At 36.8% G+C, this 9,954-nt stretch overlaps 1 protein-coding gene and 1 pseudogene across 3 annotated transcripts in view; one reads left to right on the forward strand and one right to left on the reverse strand.

The window, feature by feature from the left end:
* Nucleotides 1–9,954, forward strand: part of METAP1 (methionyl aminopeptidase 1) — a 53,229-nt gene that overhangs the window by 293 nt on the left and 42,982 nt on the right. The window contains exon 1 of one of the 3 annotated variants that reach the window (XM_006910754.3): nucleotides 37–148. The exons of the other annotated variants lie outside the window; for them this stretch is intronic. The gene's annotated coding sequence lies outside the window, so the exon portion shown is untranslated. Of the gene's footprint in view, nucleotides 1–36; nucleotides 149–9,954 lie in introns of those variants that run through there. 3 annotated transcript variants of the gene reach the window in all.
* LOC112478944 lies at nucleotides 2,455–2,573 on the reverse strand (annotated as a pseudogene).

Below are 9,954 nucleotides of genomic sequence, written 5' to 3' on the forward strand. Positions count from 1 at the left end.
CGCTCGTCGAGGCCATGTGGGCTGGAAGCGGAAGCGGACTTGCCCGGGGTCGGCCCGCTGCCCTGCGGAGCCGCGTGGAGGGACCGGTTCCCGCGGCGCGTATTCTGCCGGGGCAGAGGCTGCCAGTTGTGCGGGCTACCTGGGACAGGTGGGCACACCGGAAGAAGAGGGCCGCCCCAGCCGAGAGAGTCGCCGCTGCCGCAGCTTCCGGCAGGGCTTTGGTGTCGGGTCGCGGGGGGCTCCAGGGCCGGTAGTTACTCTGGTCCCGAAGGGATTGAGGGTCGGAGGAGACCCACTGGGCTTTGAGGAGTGGGTTGCCTGGGGATGGTGGGAGTAGAAGAGAGGAAGAATATAGGTTCCAGCTCCACCTCTGTCCTTGTGTTTTACTACCGCGCTTTGACACTTAAGCAACTTTGGGGATGAGGACGGAGAGGGGTCTGTGGAATTCATTCTTTTCCTTCGGCATCCAAAATTTTTAATTTGGAAAACCGTAAGTTAACGGTATGAGTCGCATTTTGCATTTACTGAATTTCCCTGAGTGGAAAATTCAGTTTTATTAAGAGTTAAGGCTGTAGTGTCTTTTAATAAGTTTTGTGCAGTGGAGCACACCTAGCATTGAATGGGGTCCTGGTTGAAACTGTGCTCATGTTTATGTTTACTGAAAAGTACTAGTATTCCGCCTGCATTTTGATACTCAGAATTTTGGCTGGGTGGCAGTGATATGACTCTTAGTTACAGTCCAGGTTTGTTGAAGAGAGACGCATGAATATTCAAGTATTAAATTGGTAGTTACCTGCGGGGAGAAGAGCACGAACAGAGTCTGAAGGTCTGGTCAGGGTTCTGTCCTCCCCAGTTACTGTGCGATCTTGATTTAGTCACGTTACCTAACCTTTATGAACTCTTGTTCCACCACTCTACAGAGGAGAAATGATTCTTTTACTTACATATTTCACAAGGTTGTTTTGAGGCCCAAGTTATTCAATGAATGTGAAATGCTGGTAAAATGTAAGGCATTTTTTAAGGCCACCAGTACGATGTAAATACTGCCATATATGAAAATAATAAATGAAAACATGAAACAACAAATACAAATAATATAAATATTTAAATACAAGATATATGAATATAAAACTATATGCAGAATAAACATAAAATCCTCAAGTCACACTTGTAGATATGCCATTTTAAGAGATCTTAGCTATGTTGTATAGGTCTTGTTTTTAGTTAGGATTTGATCCTTGACCTTGTTAGTATCAGTTGGAAAAAGTTGCACATGGAGGTATGTTGCTCATTCTAAAAATAGCAGTGGGACTACTCCACATACTAAACTTGGTATGAGTCCTTTTGTTTTTTTAAAATAATTTTCAAATTCTAGTTTTTTGAGGCCTATGTGGGACCTGGACTTAAAAAAACACAGTAGTTTCCTTTTGGAAATTGTGTAACATCTGAGTAGAATAATGTAATTTACTTTCCTAAAGATTAGGTGGCATTTTGTAATGCCGAATGAATTCATATGTACAGACACTTATCTGTTGAGATTTTAAAAAGATACTATGAAACCATATTCATTAAACATAGATGATATTCCGTTAAGCATGGTATTATTCAGTAGAACGAACATTGGCTCATTGGGATCTGTGGAAAAATTCAACACATTTTTGAAAACCTAAGCAGAGTTTGTTTAGTTATTTTAAAATAATTGAAGTTATTTTATATTCATGTTGGATTCTACGGGTATATTTCTGGTACCATTGCTATACCTGTAAGTTAAACATATCCCAAGTTGCTCTCACAGCTATCTCTCTTCATTCCTATTACAATCTCCCACGGCCAGTTTTTAAAATTTCTTACCAAGTCAGTTGTCGTGGTGTCTTAATTCATCTTCCTACTGTAGTTTCCCCATTGTGCAAACAAACACCCACAAAAAACCATCCAAATAAAACCTTATGAACAGAAGTTATTTTCCCCTAGCATTGCACAGTTCGTTTATGCTTACCCTCCACTCGTAACAAATAGTTACCATTGCTTACGGGATTCTAGTCCCATCAGGGAACCTCTTTGGAGTCCAGCTTATTTTCTCTTGCTCTCATCAGAGGCTGGCTTTCTTTCATCCAAAATGTCACCTGTCTTCTGAAATCATAGCTATTCTTTCAGTCTCAATTTGAGACTTTGATCAAATCACTAACTTTTCATAAGCCAGTTTCCACATCTGTGATGAAAGTAGGGCTTCTCCTTGCTACTTTGATCTTCTTCACTAGGATTGGTGGTCTTTCTTTATTGCTTGCTCCTTTGGTCCCTAGAGTGGCTGTCTGGCCAGCTTGTCTTTAGGAAAAAAAAAGAGGCCATAACAGAAGTAAGCCTTTCCCAGTTACTCTGTCACACCACCTTGTTTATTTCCTCTAGTATTTTATATAATCTAATTATCTCATTTTTTTACTTTTTTTTTTTTTTTAACGCCTAAGGGACCTGGTCTTCCTAGGTGGTCTCCCATCCAAGTACTAACCAGGCCCGATCCTGCTTAGCTTCTGAGATCAGATGAGATCAGGCACGTTCAGGGTGGCATGGCCGTAGAGTGTTTTCTTATTTATCTGTTTTTCAGTCTCTGATTTAGGTGAGCTTTATGAATAAGCTGTCTTGTTCACTGCCCTATCCTAATTTTTCAACACAATGCTCTTTATGCAGTAGTTGGTCAAATGTTTGAATCAATGAATAAGTGTATCAAAAGGCAGAATAGAGAGGTAAACGGCCTCATTTGAATCACAACTCCATCATTTACTAGCTTTGCGATGGGCAAATAACCTGTTTTCTGTTACATCTTTTTAAAACGGGGCTATTATAGTACTTTTCTCAGGGTTTTAGTGAAGACTAAATATTTAGTGTATGTAAAACAGCACATTAGCAAACTTAATCACCGTCAGCTGTTTTTATTATACATCTGTGTTTTATGCTGAAAAAGGTAGAAATATTTTTATCTAAATGCTTTATTCTAAGAAAAGTTTTGGTTCTTTAAGTGAGTAAAACCCATTTTACTTTAAAATTCAGCTTTTTAGGAGTTCCTGATGTTTGATGGTATTTGTTAGAAGTGTTCATTCTTATTTAATAGTAGTTCACTAATTTTAAAAGTAATTTAGTAGTTTACTCCTAGTTCCTAGGAGTTTGTAATACTTTTTGTTTTTTTGAGAATGGAGGCTGTGTTTTACTCATTTTTGTGTTTCTCTAAGTGCCCTGCACACAGTAGACACTTAGTTCATTAAATGAAAGAGAGATAGATGGGCTTGAAAAAGAAAGCAAGGAGCATTCAGGCCTTCAGTTTAACAGCCCGGGGCAGATGCTATCTTGCCCTTAAAGGAGCTGAAAAGGACCTGAGTGGTTTGCAACCAGTGTCATGCATAAGAACTTAAAAGGTAGTATAGTGCAAGTGAAAGGATACTGACCTGGGTTTAAACCGTTTGCTACCATGTCCTTGGGTAAGTCATCTAATTTTGTGAGAGAGGGCTAATGGTACATCCTCTTTATGGAGTTTCGGGGGCAGTGATTAAGAGAGCCTGCAAAATGCCTTGCACAGTATTCAGTAAGTGGTTTTACTTTGCATATAGCCTCCTGCCTAATACGGTTGCAGTCAGTTATAAGGAGGGTTTAAAAGTGTTTAAAAGCGATATTTATCAATGTTTTGAACAAATTCTTGCAATAGTTTCTTATAAAGAAGCAGTGGCAAGGCAAGGTGATTAACTAACTGGATGTCCAGGAAGAAAGTGAGAGGCTAGGCATCTTGCAGGAAGGATTGCCCTAACAACATGTAGCATCTTTGAAATGCAACCCTGTCCTCTGAAACTCTCTCTCCTTTAGTGATAGAGTTCTAGACATTGAAGCGTGTTTCTGGAACTCATCATCAAATATTACTGTATTATACTTTTTCTATTTATAGAGATTTTCTTTAAATTCCTCACATTACTCATCACACCTAGATATTGCTGTAAGTTAAATGATTGGGTACAACTGTCGTCTCATAAATGAAAGGTAGAATGAAGGTATAGAAAGGTTATGATTTTTAAACAAAAATAACTGCTAATATATTTACTGTAGAAAAATTAGGAAGTACAGGTGAAAAGTTACTCTGATAATTTCTGTGAAGTTTTTGATGTGCATTTTTACAAACATTTTATATACATTAATATGCATATCATTGCATATGTTTTCACAAAAATGTTACCATAATATAATCCTAGGGAAATTGGCCAGTCTTTTGCTCTAACTAATATATTGGGAGTGTCTGTCATAGCTGCATTTAGAGTATCCTTTGTAATGGTTGACTTGTATGCTATGTTATAGATATATTGTCCTTTATTTATTCACCTGTGGTTGAATTTAGTTTATTTCCAATGTTTAACTGCTATTTAATTACTCTTCAGTAAATGTTCCTGTACATTTTAAATCATTTTGATTTACTCAGGGTCATAGAATAATGGTAGGACTGGTACATGAACCCAGGATTGAACCATCCCAAGCTGCTAGCAATTCTCACATTGTAGTCAGTGGTTTTTTGTTGGTTTGAGGACCTTCTGGTGGTCAGTGGAGATCTCCTTTTACTGACATGCTTATATTATAAATACTTAATATTGAGGTTTTGGAATGAATTATACTTATATTCAAATAGGCCTTGTAAAAAGCAAGCTTCATTTGGTTGGCAGGTGATCAAAAGTTGAGCAGATCTTTAACTCTGAGTTACTTTTTTGGGGTTCTGAGGGCTGTTGGAAGTTTGTGTATCTTGTATGGTTCATATAGTTTGTGGATAGAAGTTTTAGTCACTTTTTCTTGAGAGCCTTTTTTCAGGTTTGGCATACTTGCAGAACTTTTAGTTTGGTCTTAATAAATTTAGTGGGGGTGATAGGCGCATAAGCACATAGCTAAGTACGTACGCAGCTGTAGATGTCAGGAGGGAGAAGCAGTAGCATGGTAACTCCTTCTGTATTAATGAGGAATTATCTTTGGTATTAATAGCAAACCTATGTAGTAGATGTATATAGGCAGAAATGCCCTACACAGCAACCATGGTATTCTCTCCATATTAAAATTTTAACGTAATGAAATATAAATATAATTATTACCCTTTCCCTTGACCCTACAGTTTTAACATGAAGCCTTCGCTTATTCATGTTTGGGCAGGTAGTGCTCCCAGCTCAACAATAATTAGTCTTTTTATTTTGATTTCTTTGATTGGTATCAGTCTTGTATCTGGCTTTGAATAAAGAACAATTCAAAACACTCTGTAGGCTAGGCTTGCCTTTCTCAACATGTGTATTTGGCAGCTGCAGTTGAACCCGAAAGAGGGCCTTGGGAAACTTCCTCCAAATTAAACATTGCAAGAAAGTTCTCTCCTTGCAGCACCGTTCACAGTAGCTAAGTTGTGGAGACAACTGAAATGTTCATGGACGGATGAATGGATAAACCAAATGTGGTATAAACATAGAATGGAATACTATTCAGCACTAAAAAAAAAAGGAAATTCTGCAATACGCCATAACATGGATGACCCTTGAGGACATTATGATTAGTGAAATAAGCCAATCACTGAAAGACAATACTGCAGATTCTGTTTACTTGCATGAGGTATCTGATACAGTCAAATTCATAGAACCAAAGAGAGGAATAGTGGTTTCCAGGGGCTGGTGGGGAGGGATTGAAGGGAGGGAGTGACTGATGAGTAATATGAAATTTCAGTCAAACAAGATGAATAAGCCCTAGATGTCTGCTATTCAGTGCTGTACTGACAACAATTAAAATTGTATTGACACTTAAATTTGTTAGGAGAGTAGATCTTAAGTTTTAAGTGTTTTTATTATTATTAAAAAAAAAAAATTTCTGTTTTTATCTCCAGAAACTTATTTTTTATTGCAAAGTTCAGTAGGGCCTACTTCCTGGTATACCAGAACTGTGCCAGGTCGGTTGGAAAGCATTCCTCAGAACCCTGTCAGCTGAGTCTGCTAGTGTGGCAGCATTTATCTGGGTCATAAGCTCCTGCCTCTGAAGAGCGGGTAAGGTATAAATGATAAGAGAAATTATGACTAACAATTTCTTTACCATCATAAAGTAAGACAACAGAGACTTCTCCATATTGTGAACCTGTATTTAATGATTCTGCCTTGATAGAAGGTGCAAAAGGTCAACACTTTGTATCAGATTTTGAAGGTTACCCTGTCTTATCCATCAAGTTATGAGCTTAAATCATTCCGTAAAATAGGTAAATGTAAGGTTTTAGATTTGGTATAGTTTCTCTCCCCTAATAGGTATTTTATTACTAATTATTTGTTAATTAGTATTAGTGATGGGTTTGACTATTTGAATACTGACAGCTTTGTATTGTTCACTACTAAACAAAAGTACAGAAAAATATAAATGCAGTTATTATATGAATAATGTAGTATTGCTTTTGAATTGAGGTTTTAAGCACCTGAAAGTCAAGATTTATACGTAAGTTTTTAGATGTTGACTAGAATAAAAAATAAATAATAAGTCATCCATAGGATCTAAAGAAGCATGACACAGTAAATGCCTGTATACTTATCACCTTACTTAATAAAAAGAGTATTCCTAGGAAAAGCCAGAAGGCTCCTATGTGTTCCTCATACAGAGGTACCCCCTCGTCTTGAATTTTGTGTTTATTATTCATTTGCTTTTCCATATGTTTGATTCCCCAGATAAAGCATTATTTAGTTTTGAGGTTTTTGAAATTTTTATAAGTGAAATCACTGCAAGTATTCTTCCACAACTTCCTTTCTTTGTTTAACATGTTCTTGAGATTTGCCCATGTTGTACATAGCTCTAGTTCATTCATTTTCATTGCTGTATGGTATTCCAATGAAATAATATACCATAATTTATTCATCCCTTTGTTACTGGATAATTGGATTGTTTCAAGTTTTTGCTATTATAAGCAGTGTGGCTCTAAATGTTCTTGTACCTAACTCCTCGTGCCTGTGTGCAGTAGTTTCTCTTGAGTGTACACCTAAGAGAAAAATTCTTGGGTGATAGGGTATGTGTTTAGCTTTATTTGGGTGTTCCAAATTGTTTTTTAGTGTGATTGTACTTACACTTCCATCATCAGAAATTTTATATTGTTCCATATCCTTGCTAGGACTTGATATTAACAGACATTTTGATTTTTGTCAATATGGTCTTTTGTGTTACTTTTGAGTAACAGCATTCATTAGGCTATTTTCATATCTGTAAACTTGGAAAAATTTAAGAGTCCTCAAGGGGCTTCTGGTTGCTTATACTGACAGGAGGCACAGAATGCCTGGTTGTCCCACTGCCAGTGGTACTAAATTTGATCACTGGGTTAAGGATGTTACTGCCAGATCACCATAGCAAACATAATTTTTCATTTTGCAATTACTATGTAATCTGTGGGATGATATTTTGGCATTATGAGAATATACATTTCCTCAACAGTCTTTCCTCCAATGGTTTTAGCATCCGTGATGATCCTTGCCTGATAATTATTTCAATGTTGGTTGCCAAAGGTGATTCCTACCCCAACGTGATCCCCATGGTCCTTTAATAGCTGATTATTTTTACCTGTAAGGAAGAGTTTTCCCTCATCAACTGGTGAATAAACTATGTTCCACCTAAAAGTGGTATTATTCCTACTTTTTAGTAATGGACATGTAATGATAACATACTGGTTGCTTCCAGTTGTCATAAATGTTTGTTGTTTTCTCATTCCTCAGTTTAGGGGTCTTTGGACTTTTTTCCTTCATTAAATATTAAAATCAATTACAGTCCTGTTCTTTTATATGTTGATCAGTATTACAGTTTTCAAAGTGGCTTCAGTACCCTTTTGACTCTCCTCCATTAGTCTCTGATTGCTTCCTGGCTTCATGGCACAAGACAAATCAGATTTACCGTGTAATTTCTCTATCCCAGATCTGGAATCAGTCCTGTCTCCAGTAGCCCTGGTTTCTGGTAGGAATGTCTTTAGATTTCTAGATCTGGGTGCTAAGTATGCTTCATGCTACTGGAGTGTCCTTGGGCAGGTAGGGTAGTGACATCTTCAAGGAACTTTGCTGATGGCTCTGTGGAGGACACAAACCACTATAGGGCGGTGTTTCAAAGCAGCACACTAAATAGGTAAAGAATGGTATAGGTAAGAATAAGTCCTAGAATGTTTCCTAAAGTAGGAGTGTTAACTGGATTTTGATAAATTAAAAAAAAAAAACAAAAAAATTAAAAGATAAAAAGGTGTGTATTTGGATGAAGGAGAGGACATTCTCTTCAGGGAAAGGATGTGTTTATGGAAAAAGAAGGAAGCAGAGCATATCTGTTACAGCAGATAGATTAGCTTTACTGTAGTGAAGAATCCCAGTACAGACATGTAAGGAAATAAAGTGGTTGTAGGGATAGAGACTCTGCTCTCCCATTGAGTATAATTTTTTCAAAATGTAAATATCTTTTGTTTTTCATTATAAAAAGCAGTGCATGATCTTTGTATATATTTAAAACAAGTGTATAAAGTGAAATCTCCATCATGATCTTAAGAGAATGTTAACAATTAGGTTTATTATCTTTCTAGACTTTTATGTATGTATTACATAGAGGATGAGAGCGTGGATACTGTCTCAAGAAGGCCTGTATTTAAAACCTGGCTTTGCCATTAATTATCTGTGTGTTTTTTGGGCATGCAAACCCATCTAGGTCTCAGCTTTCTCATCTGTAAAATGGGTTATAATAGTAGAACCCACCTCTTGGAGTGGTTGTGAGGATTAAGTGTTAATACATAGTAAGTGCCTAAATCATGTACTTGGCATGATAGTAGTACACATTTGATGTACACGCTCAAATATTAGCTGTTGTTTTTATTTTTTAAAAACAATAATAGGATCATTGCTTTGTATTTTATATAGCTATGTAGTTTAGTAACGTTTTTTAAAAATATGTCTTTTTTTCTTATTGTAAGAAACATATAAACTTTACCATCATAACTATTTTAAAGTGTACACTTCAACAGTGTTAAGTATATTCACATTGTTGTGGAACAGATCTTCAGGACTTTTCATCTTGTAGGACTGAAGTTCTGTACCCATTAAAGAACAACTCTCCTTTACTCCCTCCTCCCAGCCCTGATAGTCACTGTTCTATTTTCTGTATTTATGAATTTGACTATTTTAGATACCTCATGCAAATGGAATCATACAGTATTTGTCCTTTTGTGACTGGCTTATTTCACTCAGAGCCCTCAGTGTTCATCCATGTTGTAACATATGACAGGATTTCTTTCTTTTTTAAGGTTACAGAGTATTCCATGGTGTGTGTATACCACATTTTATCAGCCCATTCTTTGACAGACATTTGGGTTGCTTTCACCTCGTGGCTATTGTGAATAGCACTGCTGTGAACATGGCTATGCAAGTATCTCTTTGACCCTGCTCTCAGTTCTTTTGGATATGTATCCAGAAGTGCAATTGCTGGATCATTTAGTAGTTTTATTTTTAATTCTTTGGAGGAACCATCATGTTTTCTGTAGCCATCACCGCCCCAGTGTAGTTTACATAGTGCTTTAGGATCCTACCAACAGTGCACAAGGGTTACAACTTCTTCAAATCCCTGCCAATATTTGTTGTTTTTTTTCTTTTTTTTTGATAGTAGCCAGCTTAGTGGGTGCAAGATGATATCTCGTTGTGGTTTTGATTTGTATTTCTCTGATTAGTGATGTTGAGTACCTTTCATATTCTCATTGGCCATTCTTCATTCATTTTTGGAGAAATGTCTATTCAAGTCCTTTGCCCACATTTTAATCAGGTTCTTTGATTTTTTTTTTTTTCTCCTGAGTTGTAGGAGTCTTTGTATATTTTATTTCTTTTTCTTGCCCGAATACTCTGGCTAAGACTTCCAGTACTTTGTTGAATAGAAGTGGTGAAAGCGGGCATCCTTTTCTGTTCCTGGTCTTTAAAGAAAAAG

Source organism: Pteropus alecto, unplaced genomic scaffold (assembly GCF_000325575.1).
Source record: "Pteropus alecto unplaced genomic scaffold, ASM32557v1 scaffold63, whole genome shotgun sequence".
NCBI lineage: Eukaryota > Metazoa > Chordata > Mammalia > Chiroptera > Pteropodidae > Pteropus > Pteropus alecto.